The sequence below is a fragment of the Grampus griseus genome, assembly GCF_964374135.1.
Source record: "Grampus griseus genome assembly, chromosome: 2".
Classification (NCBI taxonomy): domain Eukaryota; kingdom Metazoa; phylum Chordata; class Mammalia; order Artiodactyla; family Delphinidae; genus Grampus; species Grampus griseus.
The window spans coordinates 122,680,565-122,699,791 of NC_139018.1; the positions used below are offsets into that span (position 1 = coordinate 122,680,565).

The following is a 19,227-nucleotide window of genomic DNA, read 5'->3' on the forward strand; positions in this document are numbered from 1 at the left end:
TTATTTATTTGTTTATTTACAATTCATATTATTTACTGGAGATTATTTTTTTTTATTTTAAGGTATTTTTTATTTACACTGTAAAATTTGTTCATCAATATTTTAATATTTTTTCTATAACTGCATTTTTAAGCTTTTGTTTCCTTCATTGATTTTCTGGTCGCATTCTGTTCATGATTATTTTTCTTGTATAGTGTGATTTTTTCATTCCTGTTAGGCAGGGTTTTTTTATTTTTATTTTTATTTTACGGTACATGGGCCTCTCACTGTTGTGGCCTCTCCCGTTGCGGAGCACAAGCTCCGGAAGCGCAGGCTCAGCAGCCATGGCTCACGGGCCCAGCCGCTCCACGGCATGTGGGATCTTCCCGGACCGGGGCACGAACCCATGTCCCCTGCATTGGCAGGCAGACTCTCAACCACTGCGCCACCAGGGAAGCCCAGGCAGGGTTTTTTTAAATTGAAGTATAGTTGATAAACAATGTTGTAACTATCTCTGCTGTACAGCAAAGTGACTCTGTTATACACACATACACATTCTTTTTTTATATTCTTTTCCATTATGGTTTATCATAGCATATTGTATATAGTTCCCCATGCTATATATTAGGACCTTGTTGTTTATCCATTCTAAATGTAATTGTTTGTGTCTACGAACCCCAAACTCACAGTCCATCCTTCTTTCTCCTCCCATCCCCCTTGGCAACCACAAGTCTGTTCTCTATGTCTATGAGTCTGTTTCTGTTTTGTAGATAGGTTCATTTGTGCCATAATTTAGATTCTATGTATAAGTGATATCATACTGTATTTGTCTTTCTCTTTCTGACTTACTTCACTTAGTATGATAATGTCTATTTGCATCTCTATTGGGCAGTTTTTCATATTATATTAGGATATCTGATCTCTATTTAATTTTTTATTTTAGTTCCATGATCCCTGTGTTGGTTTATTTCAATGTCTTATCACATTTTTCTAGGGTGTGGTTTCAATTGCAGTCTGATTGTCAGAGCCGATTTGGTGCTGTTTTGATCCCTTGGTTTCTTTGGTTTTGCTGGACATTCACATAGCTCCTACTAGTCCTGTATAAGGTGTTGGAAGGTTTTTTCTAGACTGGGTTACCTAAGGCTCTCACTGGGGTAAGGGAGACTCCAGCATACAGAAATGAATAGTTCCTCTTAATGAAGGCTGCTCAATAACATGGGATGACCTGACCTTTGTCACCCGGTTTTTAGCCTTTTTAGATACAGAAAGAGTTTCTCTCCTCTAGACATCTTCGAGGCTAACTAAATGAGAATACCTGCAGTGTAGGGACTCCTAGGCCAACTGATCAGTGAATGGGTTACAAATCTTTGCTCACTTTTGCTCTATTTTTGTAGTTCAACTTAGAATCAGCACTTGTTTTTTTATGAAAGAACTAATTTTTTTCACCTTGAGAAGTGAAATGATGGAGAATATCATGACTAAATCTGCCATCCAAACCTCACAGTCCAGTGGGAATTCTCACACTGGTAAGTATTTTGTCCTGAGAATACTGACATTAGAGCATTGTAACATTCCAATGATAATAAAACTCTGGCCAAGCTAGTCAACTGTGAGACTAGGTCATTGACTGTGATGATTGGTCTCTGTGATTTAAAACTGCAGGTCATTGTGTCTGAGGGTGTTGGAATCCTGAGTGCTCAGTCTCTGCCACATATCTCACGTTTAATGTTCTTCTACAAATGTACCTGTATTGATGATGACTTCAGAAATGGATCTCAGAGGAGTCTGAATGAAATGACTGACAAAATTACTTCTGTGAGTTGAGGTCCAGCACAAGGCACTATACTAGGCAAAAAATGGAGGGAATTCAGTTGATCAAGAAGTATTACCAATAGTGACTATGGTATTTGAAAGTTAACCTGGTTGCATAAATTATAGGAAGTAAATTTTATAATTGTCTATAAACATCTGATTATCTGGTGGCAGAAAATACTGGACAATATTTGCTCTGATGGAGGGTAGAGATTAACACAATTAATATTATTGGAATAACTTCAGAAATATTTCAGGAGAGAAATACATTATTTTATTTAATGTAGGGGTACATTTGTGAACTCTACCATCTTGTGCCTGGCAGACCAATGGACACATTTACTTCTCATCTTTCCACATTTTATTTTATTCCTACATGCAGCATGGATCAAGTACTGTGTTTCATATGAAAGAGAGGTGACATAAAGGACAGGATTCAGAATAAGTCTGCCTTTCCATCCTTAAGGTCCATTCTCAAACTGGTAAGCATTTTGTCCTGGAAATACTGACATTTCTCGTAGGGGTAATGTAATATTTCAATAACAGTAAGTCTTTGACTATGCTAGTCAGCCTTGGAGCCTTAGGAAGTATATGTGATATATGGCCTCTATGACTGAATATGATAGGTCAGTGAGTCCATGGGTGATGAACTCCTGAGTGCTTGGTCTGTTTCTTAACTGAGCCTCAAAGTAACCCTTTTAATAATGTCATTGGATTGATGATGACTGTAATTATTGATCTCAGAAAATCTGAACAAAATGCGTGACCTAATCAGTTCTGGGAAACTGAGGTCCAGCACAGATACCCACCCTGTGCAAAATATGTGGAAGGAGTGTTGAGTTTGTTCAGCTGTGAGGTACCAACAGGAACTGTTGTATTTGAAAGCTCACCAATGTGCATGTGTTCGATAAACTGAATTAGGCAGAGGTCTGTATTTCTACAGTGTTGGGATAATAGTGAAACTCTCTGAGTGCTCACCTGGCAGCATTATTTACATACTTAGTAAACAGACTCTAGAGAACCAGCACATGAGTGCGGAAAATGTGGGTATGTTTATGCTTATACATGTTTGTCTGAGCTGCTGGAATCTTCTGAGTAACAGTCTCTTTAGGGCAGTTAGATGGTCAAAACTCAAAGAGATCACAGGTTTCATGGGTTTTTATTCTTCATTTCTACATTAAGTGAAACAGTTACATGGAAATTGAAGCATAGGTACTATATTTTGGAATGTCTTCACAATACATTTTAATCTGCTTGCCAACCCAGTCTTAAGTTTTCAACTGTTGTTTAGTTGTGTCTCTCTTTTTCCTCCTATCATGTGAAGAACAACTTTCATATACATTTGATTGCTGGCTTCAATTATAATAATAATATATATTATAATATATAATAATAAACATTTTTAGATGTGAAATCATGTTTAAAATTCTTGCATTTTTATATGGATTTCATGACTTCTGCCCTCAGTGTGTTTCAAATGTGTATAAGAGAGATCCTGCTTGTAATGCATGGTTCTGAGGCATGTGCTCTGGGGAACTCTGAAATTAATGTCTTATTAAAAAAATTAATCTGTATATTACCATGTTCCAAATAGTGAGTGTAACTCTTCTGGTGATATCAGTTGTATAGTGACTAACTATGGTGAATGTTATGTAAGCTTTTACCATTTAACATTATACTAAGATTTTCTTTCTCAACCTCCATAATTTTTGCTTGTGCTTTGTAGATTGGAAGCAATGTTGAATGGAAGGTACATTTTATTGCTTGGAATTCTCACCACTACACCAAGGAACTGCTGTTTTTGTAACAGCCTTCTCACCTGGGAATGGCAAAAACAATGTATTCCAGAGATAACAACCCAATTTTCAATAAGTTTTTTGCAGGATTATTTTTATTATTGTTTTTAAGAAGTCAGGAATTCACATGTTTTTTTAAAGACTGTTAATTCAAATACTGTGAGACATTAATAATATGGTGAATTATTCATGTTTTCTGTCTCCTTTATTTCTATAACTTTTGCTCTTTCTTTGTTTGGAATATTATTTTTAAATATCTAAGTAAAGAAATAAATTAATACAGTTAAATGCAGGTACACAGCGAACCATTCCATCTTTTTTTTTATATTTAAAATATCTTTTTAAAATTTTACTTTTAAGTTGTGGTCAAATACATATAAAATTTACCATCTTAATCATTTCTAAGGTTAAAGTTCAGTGGCATTAAGTATATTCACATTATTGTGCAAACCTCACCACCATCCACCTCCAGAACTTTTTTCATCTTGCAAGACTGAAACTCTGTACCCATTAAACAAAAGCTCCCATTCTCCCGTCCCTGCAGCCCCTGGTAACTGCCATTCTACTTCCTGTCTCTATCAATTTGGCTACTCTAGGTACCTCATATAAGTGAAATGATACAATACCCTTTTGTTTCTGACTTATTTCACTTAGCATGAGTTCTTCAAGGTTCATTCATGTTGTAGCATGTGTCAGAATTTCCTTTCTGTTTAAGGCTGAATAATATTCTAGAATATACCATACTTTGTTTACCCATTGGTCTGTCAATAGATATTTGGGTTGCTTCCGTCTTTGGCTTTTGTGCATAATGCTATGAACATGAATGTACAAATATCTCTTTGAGACCCTTCTTTGAATTCTTTTGGGTATGTACCAAGATGATACATAGTGATGGTAGGGTAGTTCTCTTTTTAATTTTCTGAAGAAACACCATACTATTTTCCATAGTGGCTGCACCATTTTACATTTCCACCAATAGTGCGCAAGGGTTCCAATTCCTCTACGTCTTTATCAACACATTATTTTCTGCTTTTTTTGATAGTAACCCTCCTAGTTGACATGAGATGGTATTTCATTGTGGTTTTGATTTGCATTTCTCTAATGATTAATGATGTTGAACATCTTTTCATGCACGTATTGGTCATTGGTATATCTTCTTTGGAGAATGTCTATTCAAGTCCTTTGACCATTTTAAATCAGGTTGCTTTTTTTGTTGTTGTTGAGTTATATGAGTTAAATAACTAATATATTTTGGATATTAGTCCTTATCAGATACATAATTTGCAATTATTTTCTCCCTTTTCACTCGGTTGATTGTGTCTTTTTTTTTATCTTTATTGGAGTGTAATTGCTTTACAATGGTGCGTTAGTTTCTGCTTTATAACAAAGTGAATCAGTTATACATATGCATATGTTCCCATATCTCTTCCCTCTAGCGTCTTCCTCCCTCCCACCCTCCCTTTCCCACCCCTCTAGGTGGTCACAAAGCACCGCGCTGACCTCCCTGTACTACGTGGCTGCTTCCCACTAGCTATCTACCTTATATTTGGTAGTGTATGTATGTCCATGCCTTTCTCTATCACTTTCTCACAGCTTACTCTTTCCCCTCCCCATATCCTCAAGTCCATTCTCTAGCAGGTCTCTGTCTTTCTTCCTGTCTTACCCCTAGTTTTTTCATGACAGTTTTTTTTTCTTAAATTCCGTATATATGTGTTAGTATACGGTATTTGTCTTTCTCTTTCTGACTTACTTCACTATGTATGACAGACTCTAGGTCCATCCAGCTCATTACAAATAGCTCAATTTCGTTTCTTTCTATAACTGAGTAATATTCCATTGTATATATGTGCCACATGTTCTTTATCCATTCATCCGATGATGGACACTTAGGTTGTTTCCATCTCCTGGCTATTGTAAATAGAGCTGCAATGAATATTTTGGTACATGACTCTTTTTGAATTATGGTTTTCTCAGGGTATATGCCCAGTAGTGGGATTGCTGGGTCATATGGTAGTTCTATTTGTAGTTTTTTAAGGAACCTCCATACTGTTCTCCATAGTGGCTGAACCAATTCACATTCCCACCAGCAGTGCAAGAGTGATCCCTTTCCTCCACATTCTCTCCAGCATTTATTGTTTCTAGATTTTTTGATGATGGCCATTCTGACTGGTGTGAGATGATATCTCATTGTAGTTTTGATTTGCATTTCTCTAATGATTAATGATGTTGAGCATTTTTTCATGTGTTTGTTGGCAGTCTGTTCTGGTATATCTTCTTTGGAGAAATGTCTATTTAGGTCTTCTGCCCATTTTTGGATTGCGTTGTTTGTTTTTTCGTTATTGAGCTGCTTGTAAATTTTGGAAATTAATCCTTTGTCAGTTGCTTCATTTGCAAATATTTTCTCCCATTCTGAGGGTTGTCTTTTGGTCTTGTTTATGGTTTCCTTTGCTGTGCAAAAGCTTTGAAGTTTCATTAGGTCCCATTTGTTTATTTTTGTCTTTATTTCCATTTCTCTAGGAGGTGGGTCAGAAAGGATCTTGCTGTGATTTATGTCATAGGGTGTTCTGCCTATGTTTTCCTCTAAGAGTTTGATAGTTTCTGGCCTTACATTTAGGTCTTTAATCCATTTTGAGCTTATTTTTGTGTATGGTGTTAGGGAATGATCAGATGTCATACTTTTACATGTACCTGTCCAGTTTTCCCAGCACCACTTATTGAAGAGGCTGTCCTTTCTCCACTGTACATTCCTGCCACCTTTATCAAAGGTAAGGTGTCCATATGTGCATGGGTTTATCTCTGGGCTTTCTATCCTGTTCCATTGATCTTTCTGTTTTTGTGTCAGTGCCATACTGTCTTGATTACTATAGCTTTGTAGTATAGTCTGAAGTCAGGGAGCCTGATTCCTCCAGCTCCGTATTTCGTTCTCAAGATTGCTTTGGCTATTTGGGGTCTTTTGTGTTTCCATACAAATTGTGAAATTTTTTGTTCTAGTTCTGTGAAAAATGCCAGTGGTAGTTTGATAGGGATTGTATTGAATCTATAGATTGCTTTGGGTAGTAGAGTTATTTTCACAGTGTTGATTCTTCCAATCCAAGAACATGGTATATCTCTCCATCTATTTGTATCATCTTTAATTTCTTTCATCAGTGTCTTAAAATTTTCTGCATACAGGTCTTTTGTCTCCTTTGGTAGGTTTATTCCTAGATATTTTATTCTTTTTGTTGCAATGATAAATGGGAGTATTTTCTTGATTTCACTTTCAGGTTTTTCATCATTAGTGTATAGGAATGCCAGAGATTTCTGTGCATTAGTTTTGTATCCTGATACTTTACCAAATTCATTGATTAGCTCTGGTAGTTTTCTGGTAGCATCTTTAGGATTCTCTATGTATAGTATCATGTGATCTGCAAACAGTGACAGCTTTACTTCTTCTTTTCCGATTTGGATTCCTTTTATTTCCTTTTCTTCTCTGATTGCTGTGGCCAAATCTTCCAAAACTATGTTGAATAAGAGTGGTGAGAGTGGGCAACCTTGTCTTGTTCCTGATCTTAGTGGAAATGCTTTCAGATTTTCACCATTGAGGATGATGTTGGCTGTGGGCTTGTCATATATGGCCTTTATTATGTTGAGGAAAGTTCCCTGTAGGAAAACCCCTGCAGGGTTTTTATCATAAATGGGTGTTGAATTTTGTCAAAAGATTTCTCTGCATCTATTGATACGATCATATGGTTTTTCTCCTTCAATTTGTTAATATGGTTTATCACATTGATGGATTTGCATATATTGAATAATCCTTGCATTCCTGGAATAAACCCCACTTGATCATGGTGTATGATCCTTTTAATGTGCTGTTGGATTCTGTTTGCTAGTATTTTGTTGAGGACTTTTGCATCTATGTTCATCAGTGATATTGGCCTGTAGTTTTCTTTCTTTGTGACATCCTTGTCTGGTGTTGGTATCAAGGTGATGGTGGCCTCGTAGAATGAGTTTGGGAGTGTTCCCCCCTCTGCTATATTTTGGAAGAGTTTGAGAAGGATAGGTGTTAACTCTTCTCTAAATGTTTGACAGAATTTGCCTGTGAAGCCATCTGGTCCTGGGCTTTTCTTTGTTGGAAGATTTTTAATCACAGTTTCAATTTCAGTGCTTGTGATTGGTCTGTTCATATTTTCTATTTCTTCCTGATGCAGTCTTGGCAGGTTGTGTATTTCTAACAATTTGTTCATTTCTTCCAGGTTGTCCATTTTATTGGCATAGTTTCTTGTAGTAATCTCTCATGATCGTTTGTATTTCTGCAGTGTCAGTTGTTACTTCTCCTTTTTCATTTCTAATTGTATTGATTTGAGTCTTCTCCCTATTTATCTGCATGAGTCTGACTAATGGTTTATCAATTTTATTTATCTTCTCAAAGAACTAGCTTTTAGTTTTATTGATCTTTGCTATCGTTTCCTTCATTTCTTTTTCATTTATTTCTGATCTGATTTTTATGATTTCTTTCCTTCTGCTAACTTTGGGGTTTTTCTGTTCTTCTTTCTCTAATTGCTTGAGGTGCAAGTTTAGGTTGTTTATTCGAGATGTTTCCTGTTTCTTAAGGTAGGATTGAATTTCTATAAACTTCCCTCTTAGAAGTGCTTTTGCTGCATCCCATAGGTTTGGGTCATCATGTCTCCATTGTCATTTGTTTCTGGGTATTTTTTAATTTCCTCTTTGATTTCTTCAGTGATCACTTCGTTATTAAGTAGTGTATTGTTTAGCCTCCATGTGTTTTTATTTTTTACATATCTTTTCCTGTAATTGATATCTAGTCTCATAGCGTTTTGGTCAGAAAAGATACTTGATACAATTTCAATTTTCTTAAATTTACCAAGGCTTGATTTGTGACCCAGGATATGATCTATCCTGGAGAATGTTCCATGAGCACTTGAGAAAAATGTGTATTTTGTTGTTCTTGGATGGAATGTCCTATAAATATAAATTAAGTCCATCTTGTTTAATGTATCATTTAAAACTTGTGTTTCCCTATTTATTTTCATTTTGGATGATCTGTCCATTGGTGAAAGTGAAGTGTTAAAGTCCCCTACTATGAATGTGTTACTATCGATTTCCCCTTTCATGGCTGTTAGTTTTTGCCTTATGTATTGAGGTGGTCCTATGTTGGGTGCATAAATATTTACAATTGTTATATCTTCTTTTTTGATTGATCCCTTGATCGTTATGTAGTGTCCTTCTTTGTCTCTTCTGATAGTCTTTATTTTAAAGTCTATTTTGTCTGATATGAGAATTGCTACTCCAGCTTTCTTTTGGTTTCCATTTGCATGGAATATCTTTTTCCATGCCCTTACTTTCAGTCTGTATGTGTCTCTAGGTCTGAAGTGGGTCTCTTGTAGACAGCATATATATAGGTTTTGTTTTTGTTTCCATTCAGCCAATCTGTGTCTTTTGGTGGGAGCATTTAGCCCATTTACATTTAAGGTAATTATCGATATGTATGTTCCTATTCCCATTTTCTTATTTGTTTTGGGTTCATTATTGTAGGTCTTTTCCTTCTCTTATGTTTCTTGCCTAGAGAAGTTCCTTTAGCATTTGTTGTAAAGCTGGTTTGGTGGTGCTGAACTCTCTCAGCTTTTGCTTGTCTGTAAAGGTTTTAATTTCTCCATCAAATCTGAATGAGATCCTTGCTGGGTAGAGTAATCTTGGTTTCAGGTTTTTCTCCTTCATCACTTTAAATATATTCTGCCACTCCCTTCTGGCTTGCAGAGTTTCTGCTGAAAGATCAGCTGTTAACCTTATGGGGATTCCTTTGTGTGTTATTTGTTGTTTGTCCCTTGCTGCTTTTAATTTGTTTTCTTTGTGTTTAATTTTTGACAGTTTGATTAATATGTGTCTTGGCATATTTCTCCTTGGATTTATCCTGTATGGGACTCTCTGTGCTTCCTGAACTTGATTAACTATTTCCTTTCCCATATTAGGGAAGTTTTCAACTATAATCTCTTCAAATATTTTCTCAGTCTCTTTCTTTTCCTCTTCTTCTTCTGGAACCCCTCTAATTCAAATGTTGGTGCATTTAATGTTGTCTCAGAGGTCTCTGAGACTCTCCTCAGTTCTTTTCATTCTTTTTTCTTTATTCTGCTCTGCAGTAGTTATTTCCACTATTTTATCTTCCAGGTCACTTATCCATTCTTCTGCCTCAGTTGATCCCATCTAGAGTCTATTGATCCCATCTAGAGTATTTTTCATTTCATTTATTGTGTTGTTCATCGTTCCTTGTTTCATCTTTAGTTCTTCTAGGTCCTTCTTAAATGTTTCTTGTATTTTTTCTATTCTATTTCCAAGATTTTAGATCATCTTTACTATTATTATTCTGAATTCTTTTTCAGGTAGACTGCCTATTTCCTCTTCATTTGTTAGGTCTGGTGGGTTTTTACCTTGCTCCTTCATCTGCTGTGTGTTTTTCTGTCTTCTCATTTTGCTTATCTTACTGTGTTTGGGGTCTCCTTTTTGCAGGCTGCAGTTTCCTAGTTCCCGTTGTTTTTGGTGTCTGTCTCCAGTTGCTAAAGTTCATTCAGTGGGTTGTGTAGGCTTCCTGGTGGAGGGGACTAGTGCCTGTGTTCTTGTGGATTAGGCTGGATCTTGTCTTTCTGGTGGGCAGGTCCACGTCTGGTGGTGTGTTTTGGGGTGTCTGTGGACTTGTTATGATTTTAGGCAGCCTCTCTGCTAATGGGTGGAGTTGTGTTCCTGTCTTGCTAGTTGTTTGGCATAGGGTGTCCAGCACTGTAGCTTGCTGGTTGTTGAGTGAAGCTGGGTGCTGGCGTTGAGATGGAGATCTCTGGGAGATTTTTGCCATTTGATATTATGTGGAGCTTGGAAGTCTCTTGTGTACCAGTATCCTGAATTTGGCTCTCCCACCTCGGAGGCACAGCACTGACTCCTGGCTGCAGCACCAAGAGCCTTTCATCCACACGACTCAGAAGAAAATGGAGAAAAAATAGAAAGAAAGAAAGAAAGAGAGAGAGAGAGAGAAAGGAAGGAAGGAAGAAAAAAGAGAAAGAAGGAAGGAAGATAAAATAAACATAAAGTTATTAAAATAAAACATAAATATTAAGAAAAAAATTTTAAAGAAAAAAAAAACTGATGGATAGAACCCTAGAACAAATGGTTGAATCAAAGCTATACAGACAAAATCTCACACAGAAGCATACACATAGACACTCACAAACAGAGGAAAAGGGGAATAAATCATAAATCTTGCCCTCAAAGTCCACCTCCTCAATTTGGGATGATTCGTTGTCTATTCTTGTATTCCACAGATGCAGGGTACATCAAGTTGATTGTGGAGCTTTAATCCGCTGCTTCTGAGGCTGCTGAGAGAGATTTCCCTTTCTCTTCTTTCTTCTCACAGCTCCCGGGGCTCAGTTTTGGATTTGGCTCCGCCACTGCATGTAGATCACCGGAGGGCGTCTGTTCTTCGCTCAGAGAGGACGGGGTTAAAGGAGCAACTGCTTCGGGGACTCTGGCTCACTCAGGCTGCGGGGAGGGAGGGGCACGGAGTGCGGGGCAAGCCTGCAGCAGCAGAGGCCATCATGACTGTTGCACCAGCCTGAGGCGCGCCGTGCATTCTCCTCGGGAAGTTGTCCCTGGATCCCGGGACCCTGGCAGTGGCGGGCTGCACAGGCTCCCTGGAAGCAGGGTGTGGATAGTGACCTGTTCTCGCACACAGGCTTCTTGGTGGCGGCAGCAGCAGCCTTAGCGTCTCATGCCCGTCTCTGCGGTCTGTGCTTTTAGCTGCGGCTCGTGCCCATCTCTGGAGCTCTTTTAAGCAGCGCTCTTAATCCCCTCTCCTCGCGCACCAGGAAACAAAGAGGGAAGAAAAAGTCTCGTGCCTCTTCGAGGCAGCCTTTTCCCCGGACTCCCTCCCGGCTACCCGTGGTGCACTAACCCCCTGGAGGCTGTGTTCACGCTGCTAACCCCAGTCCTCTCCCTGCGCTCCGACCGAAGCCCAAGCCTCAGCTGGGCCGGTGAGCAGACAAGCCTCTCGGGCTGGTGAGTGCCTTTTGGCACCGATCCTCTGTGCGGAACTCTCTCTGCTTTGCCCTCCGCGCCCCTGTTGCTGTGCTCTCCTCCGCGGCTTCGAAGCTCTCCCCCTCCGCCACCCCCAGTCTCTGCCTGCGAAGGGGCTTCTAGTGTGTGGAAAACCTTTTCTCCTTCACAGCTCCCTCCCACTGGTGCAGGTCCTGTCCCTATCCTTTTGCCTCTGTTTTTTTTTTTTTTCTTTTGCCCTACCCAGGTACGTGGGGAATTTCTTGCCTTTAGGGAGGTCTGAGGTCTTCTGCCAGCGTTCAGTAGGTGTTCTGTAGGAGTTGTTCCACATGTAGATGTATTTCTGGTGTATCTGTTGGGAGGAAGGTGATCTCCACGACTTACTCTTCCACCATCTTCCCCTTGTCCTTCTATTCCATCTTTTGCTTGGTTGATAAATGTACATTATCGCTTCTCATCTTTACATATTACATCTTTACATTCTATTACTACAATTCAAGATGGACCAAGAGCTGGGTTTCATATGAATGAGTTTATTCCCTCTTCTTGAGATCTGACATGAAGGAGTATTTCAGTAACAATTTTGCCTCTCATCCTTAAGGGCCAGTGAGAATTTTCATGCTGGTAAGCACTTTGTCCTGAAGATACTGACATTCCTCTCAGGGAGTGTAACCCTCCAGTGACAATGGGACTCTGGGGTCATCAGTGATGCTGGCCTCCACGGTTGAATAGTGTGGGCCAGTGTGTCCCAGGGAGATGGATTCCTGAGAGCTCAGTGTCTGCCACATGTTTCATTCTAAATTTCCCTTTTATAAGTGTGCCTGGATAAATGGTGACTTCAAAAATGGACCTCAGTGGAATCTGAACAAAATGAGTGACAAAATCGCTTATGTGAGCTGAGGTCCAGTCCACGGACCATGCTAGGCAAAAGTGTGGAGGGATATTCAATTTGCTCAGCAGGTGGTGTCCCCCAGAAAGGACTATGGTATTGAAAAACTAAGATGCTGGCATACACTAGAGGAACTGAATTGTACAAAGGTCGCTAAATAAACAATTTGGGGATGATATAATAACTCTTTGAGTACTTGGCTGCCAGCATGTACAAACTTGTAGTAAATAAACTCTGGGTAATCACCACTTCAATAATGAGTTCTATGAGAAATCTTTGTAACTACACTTGAACCATTCACACATTTATCTGAGCTACCAAAATCTTCTGAGTGATTATTGATATCTTTAGTGTGCTTAGATTGTCAAAATTCAAAGATATTGTATTATGAACTTCTACTTTTCCTTTTCTATTAAATGGAACAATTATATGTAAATTGAAGAGTAGATGTGTGGAATCTTCACAACATATTTTAATTTGCTTGCCAACCCAGACACCAGAAGTAGAACAGTTGTTTCTTTTTCATTTTTCTTACAAACTGAGCAAGTAATTTCATATATTTTGAATGCTGGCTTCAACTACTAATAGTTTTCTGATGTGAAATGATTATACTTCAAATTCTTAGATTTTTACATGGATATCATTGGCCCCTTTCATATATTCTCAATGGGTTTCTAATGTGTTTAAAGAGACATCCTAGTTACAGTAAATGATTTTGCAGTGACTGTTTTGGGGAAACTTTGAGACAAATATCTTAGAAAAAATTATATCTGTTCTACTGTGATCAAAGTTGTGAGCATAATTGTTCTTGTCATCTCATGATTCAAGGAATATCTATTATGAATACTTATAACTTCTTACAGCTGAATATTCCATTAGGAAAACTTTGTTTTGCAATTTCCCTAATTTCCTGTGTACTTTTTATATTGACCATAACATTAGAATTCCATGAATGTCATCACCACACCACTGATGTACCGATTTTGTCACTTGTGCCAGCTCTCTTAACTGGGAAGTAACAAAACAATGCACTCCTAGGGTAACATCCAATTTTAGTAAATTTACTTTTCTGGATTATTTTTATTATTTTTTAAGTAATCAAAAATTGTATTGAGTTGTTGAATAATCAGTTAATACAAACAACTCTACTAGCTTTAATAATCTGTTGAGGCATCTGAGGCTTCAGTCTCCTTTATTTTTAAGATTTTATGCTTTACTTTAACCAGAAACATCCTAAAGGAGTAATAAATTAGGAGATTTTCCATAAAGATACATAGCACATCTTCTTGTCTTATGCAATTTTGACAAATAGACATGTATACCTTTCACCTTTTCACATTTATACTTTCCCACAAGTAGATATGGACCAAAAACTAGGTTTCATATGGACGAGTTTCTTCCTACTCCTTGATATGTGCCATGAAGGAAAATATTAGGAATAATTCTGCCTTCCATCCTCAAGGGCCAGTGGGAATTCTAATGTACTTTTTCCTGAAAATACTCCATCCCAGGGAGACGGAGTCCTGAGAGCTCAGTGTCTGCCACATATCTAAGGATCAAGGTCTCTTTCACAAATGTGCCTGGATCGATGATGACTTCAAAAATGGATATTGTTGGAATCTGAACAAAATTAGTGACAAAATCACTGATGTGAACTGAGGTCCAGCAGAAGAGACCATGCTAGGCAAAAATGTTGGGGTAGAGCTCAGTTTGGTCAGCTAGTGGTACCTATAGGGTCCATAGTAATTGAATGCTATCCTGATTGCATACATTAAAGGAATTGAATTTCACAGAGGTCTATAAATATCTGACTTAGGGCTGACATAGCAACTCTTTGAATGCTTGGCTGGCAGTTTCCATGCATTCATAGTAACCAGATCCTGGAGAACCAGCATAGGAGTAGAGAGGCTGGTGGTAAATGGTTATGTCTACCCATGAGCTATTCACACATTCTTCTTAGGTGCCTTAGTCTTCAGAGTGAAGTCAATTAGGTATTCAAGGCAGAATATATGAGTGTTTATTTATCTCTTAAAGTAAAAGAAAAACATAGAAATTTAAGAGCAGTTTCTATTTGTCAAAATGTCTTCCAGAACATTTTAATTTCCTTGCTGACCAAGTCACAAGTATTAGAAGAGTTTTTTTCCCTGTCACCCAAAGAGGAATTTTCTAGACATTTATGTTATGGATCCAAATAGATGCTGTATTAAACATATTTAATTAAAAATTATTACATTTCCAATTACTTATATTTTAGGTAGATTTCATTGCCCAGTATTCATATTGTGTTAGTGGGTTTCATAGTGTTGAAGGGGAGATCCTAGTATTAATGCCTGCTGCTGAGTGAAGGCTTTGGGGAAACTTTGAGACCAAGGCCTTACAACTTTCAGTGTTACCCTGATCCAAGTAGTGAGCATTATTTTTCTTCTTATACAGATAGTCAAGGGAATATCTATGGTTTATTCCTTATAATCTGTTATTAGTTAGTAAACTTTCAATTATGATGGTTTGGTTTGTCAAATTCCCTAATTTCCCAATATATTCAGTAGATTAGAGGTGATATTGAAGTTGGATGGAATTCCTCCCACTTCTTCAAGGAACTGCTGATTTTCTCATTCATACCAGCTCCCTTCTGCTTAAATAATCACAACAATGCACTCCAGAGGTAACATTGCAACTTTTAATAAATGTATTTTCCTGGGTTAGTATGTGTTTTTAGCGAGCAAGATTACAGATGGTCTTTTGGAGTCTGTTAATCTGAACATGTGAGGCTTTTAATAGTCTGGGTCATCTGAGGTTTCTGTGTACTTTTTTCCCAGGATTTTAATGCTTCCTCCATTTTGCATAACATCAGAAGATCCTACTAGAGAAATAGTATTTTTGTATACTTGTGCATAGTAAACATCTTGTGTTCTGCGTGGTTAACAGGTGGACACATATACTTCTCATCTTTCCATAATTTTACTCTATGCCAGCATATCGACATGGACCAAGAACTCAGTTTTGTATAAAAGTGTGGGCCACTGTGTCACAGGGAGATGGAGTCCTGAGAGCTCAGTGTCTGCCACATATCTCAGGATCAAGGTCTCTTTCACAAATGTGCCTGGATTGATGATGACTTCAAAAATGGATCTCGTTGGAATCTGAACAAAATGAGTGACAAAATCACTTATGTGAACTGAGATCCAGCATAAGAGACCACTTTAGGCAAAAATGTAGAGGATTCAGTTTGGTCAGCTAGTAGTATCCCCCATAAAAGGACTATGATATTAGAAAACTAAGATGCTGGCGTATGCTAGAGGAAATGAATTGTACAGAAATTATAAATAACCATTGTGGAATGACAACTCTGAGTGCTTGACAGGCAGTATCTTTACACCCATAGTAAACAAACAGTGGAGAATCAGCACATGAAATGGTTGTGCTTACACTAGGACATTCTCACAGTTTCCTTAAATGTTGCAGTCTTTTGTGAAGATCAGCGTGTTTTGGTCTATTAGATAGCCAATTAGAAAGAAATTATTAGTTTTTGCTTGTCATTTATCTCTTAAGTGAAAGAAATATGGGAAAATAGAAGAGTAGATTGCATTAGTGAGATTATCTTATATCATGTTTTAATTTGCTTGCTAACCTATCAATTCAAAGAGTAGAATATGTTTTTTTCTTTTTCTTGTCACTCAGGGAGAAATTTCCTAGATATTTGATGATGGATTAAATTTAGATATTTCATTAAACATTTTTAACATGAAATGATTAAATTTCTAATTCTTGGAATTTTATGTGGATATCATCAGCAAATATTCATATTCCTTCAATGGGTTTATATGTTTAAAGAGATGTTGTAATTTTAGTAAGTAATAGGGGGAATTTTGGGTCAACTTTGAGATGAATGTCTTAGAAAAATTGATTTTCTATTCTACCCTTTTCCAAGGAACAAACATAATTTTTTCTCATTATATAGATGGTCAAGTGAATATCTGTGGTTAATTCCTTATTACTTTTTATCAATTGACATTCAATTGGGAAGGTTTTATTTCACAACTTCCTTTATTTCCTCTGTGCTTTGAAAGATGGAAGTGACTTTGGAATTGCATGGAATACTCACCACCATAAAAAAGTGCTGATTTTGTTGCTTTCACCTGTTCCCTCTCCTGGGATGGAACAAAATAATGAACTCCAAAGGTAATAACAAATTTTAAACAAATTTTCTTTTTATGGCTTATTTTTATTATATTTTTTGTAATCAGGTAGATAATTGGTTTTGTGAAGTATCTGTTAATCCAAATAATGTGTTATTAATTATCTGGTGAGGTCCAATATTTTGTCTCCTTTATTTCCAAGGTTTTTGTGCTTTCTCCCTTTGAATAACATCAGAAACATTCTAGTAAAGTAATATGTGTATATTTAATATGAAGGTACATAATAAATCTGCTTGTCTTTTGCATGTTTGACAAATAGACATATATACATCTCATTTTTCCATATTTTTACTCTAGTTCCACAGATATGGACCACTGGTTGAGTTTAATATGAAAGAGTTTATCCCTCTTCTTGAGAGGTGACATGAAGGAAAGTATTGAAAATCATTTTACCATCTCATCCTCAAATGCCAGTGGGAATTGTAACATCAGTAAGCATTTCATCCTGAAAATACTGACATTCCTCTTAGGACATTGTAACACTCATACGACAATGAGACTCTGGCTGTGCTAGTCAGTCATGGGACTGTTATCGACTGTGATGACTGGTCTGCATTATTGAATACTGTGGGTCAATGTGTCTGAGGGTGTCAGATCCCTGAGTGCTCAGTGACTGCCACATATCTCAGGATCAAAGTCCCTTTTACTAATGTGCCTGGATTAATGATAACTTCACATATGTTTCTCATTGGAATATGAACAAACTGAGTGACAAAATCATTTGTCAGCTGAGGTCCCTCCTAGGGACCATGCTAGGCAAAAAATGTGGAGGGAGCTCAATTGGTCTAGTAGAGGTACCAGCCAGGACTGAAGTGTTTGAAAGCTCACATGATTGCATACATTAAGGGAAATGAGCTGTACAGAGATCTATAAATGTCTGGTTTAGGGACGACGTGGAAACTCTTAGAGTGCTTGGCTGACAACATCCATTCACTAATAGTAATCAGACTCTGGAGAATCAGCACATTAGTAGTGAGACCAAGGATATATGATTTTGTCTACCCTTGAGCCATTCACAAGATTTCCTTAGATGCTACAATCTTGTGAGTGAGCAGTAGTCTATTGAGGTCAATTACGTAGTCAGTTCAAAAGATATTATGTCTTTACTTGTCAATTTTTTTAGATAAAGCAAATATATGGAAATTTAAAAGTAGTTTGTATTTACAGGAATATCTTAGGGCATGTTTTGATTTGATTGTTAACTCAGTCACAAAAATTCATACAGTTATTTTTCTTCTCACCCAAAGAGAACTTTTCTACACGTTTGAGTGATGGAGTCAAGTATATGCTGCACTAAATATTTTTAATTGTAAAATTATTGCGTTTCCAGGTCTTGGCATTTTATTGGTTAATATTCATATTCCTTCAGTCTGTTTCACATGTGTTTTAAGGGAGATCCCAGTTTTAATGAGTGATTCTAAGGGTCCTTTGGAGAAATTTTGACCAGGTCTTAGAACAAATGACTTTCTATACGTTCCTGTTCCATGGAACAATGCTATTTTTATTCTTATCATACAGGTGGTCAGCAAATATATGTAATTAATTCCTTATAACCTCTTATCAATTAATATTCAACTTGGAAGGTTTTCTTTCTCAACTCCTCTAATTTCCTCTGTGGTTTGTAGGTTGGAAGTAATATTGGAATTGCATGGAATTCTTACCACCCCACCAAAGAAGAGCTGGTTTTGTCACTTCTGCCAGCTCCTTATCTAAGAAGAAATCCAATGATGCACTCTCAAGGTAACATCTAATCTTTTATAAATTTTTCCTGAGTTATTATTTTTTAAGTAATTAAGAATTTAATTGGTGTTTTGTAGAGTCTGTCAATTCAAACAGTGTGAGGACTTAATAATCTGGTGATTCTTTGAGGCTTCTTTCTGTTCTTTTCCAGAATTTTTGCATTTTCTCAGTCTTCCTACTAATGCCTCATACAGGAATTAAGCATGGAGATGAAAGTAAAGCCATTCCTCACCAGTGTGGCAGAGAGAAACTGTTTCTACTGAGGGGTGTGCTTGGCCAAATGTACTGAATCCTCAGCAGTGTGGCCTGGTGAGCACCACCCTGACAATAGGATGGGAAGTATTTCATGGTGAGAGGGCTCAGTGTTTGATTTTTCCTCTCTGCACCCTCCCAACCTCTCTAGTCACATGTCGGTATTTATTGTGCCTGTGTGAGTCCTGCCTGCATTGCTATGACCATACCATGTAGAATCAGGCGTAGAGTAACTGTGCATCCTCTGCAAATTGCCAGGTTCCTGAGCTCAAGCAAGTTTAGTGCTATAAGTGATTTTTAGACAACTGTTCTTTATTTCCCTATCATGGCAGTTTTCTCCTCCCCAATCCATTGGGTCATCTTTGAGGATAAAATAATTCTGAGGTTTAATTTACAGAATATATATGTATTATATGCATTGTTGTGGTTGAATTGTTCACCAGGCCAACATTTTCCTGGAACTTTAAGCACATTCCGACAGTCTGATTTCACATTTAATTTGTCTGGCAGAAAATGTTGGACAATATTT

General features: G+C 37.4%; 2 long non-coding RNA genes across 2 annotated transcripts; both read left to right on the forward strand.

Moving 5' to 3' along the window:
- Nucleotides 1–1,372: 1,372 nt before the first annotated feature.
- LOC309819036 lies at nt 1,373–2,273 on the forward strand. Its single transcript, XR_014296401.1, has 3 exons — nt 1,373–1,505; nt 1,642–1,794; nt 2,174–2,273. It is a non-coding gene; the product is annotated as an uncharacterized lncRNA (long non-coding RNA).
- Nucleotides 2,274–16,549: 14,276 nt separating this feature from the next.
- On the forward strand, nt 16,550–18,439 carry LOC309819035. Its single transcript, XR_014296400.1, has 3 exons — nt 16,550–16,689; nt 17,004–17,137; nt 18,332–18,439. It is a non-coding gene; the product is annotated as an uncharacterized lncRNA (long non-coding RNA).
- The last annotated feature ends 788 nt before the right edge of the window (nt 18,440–19,227 follow it).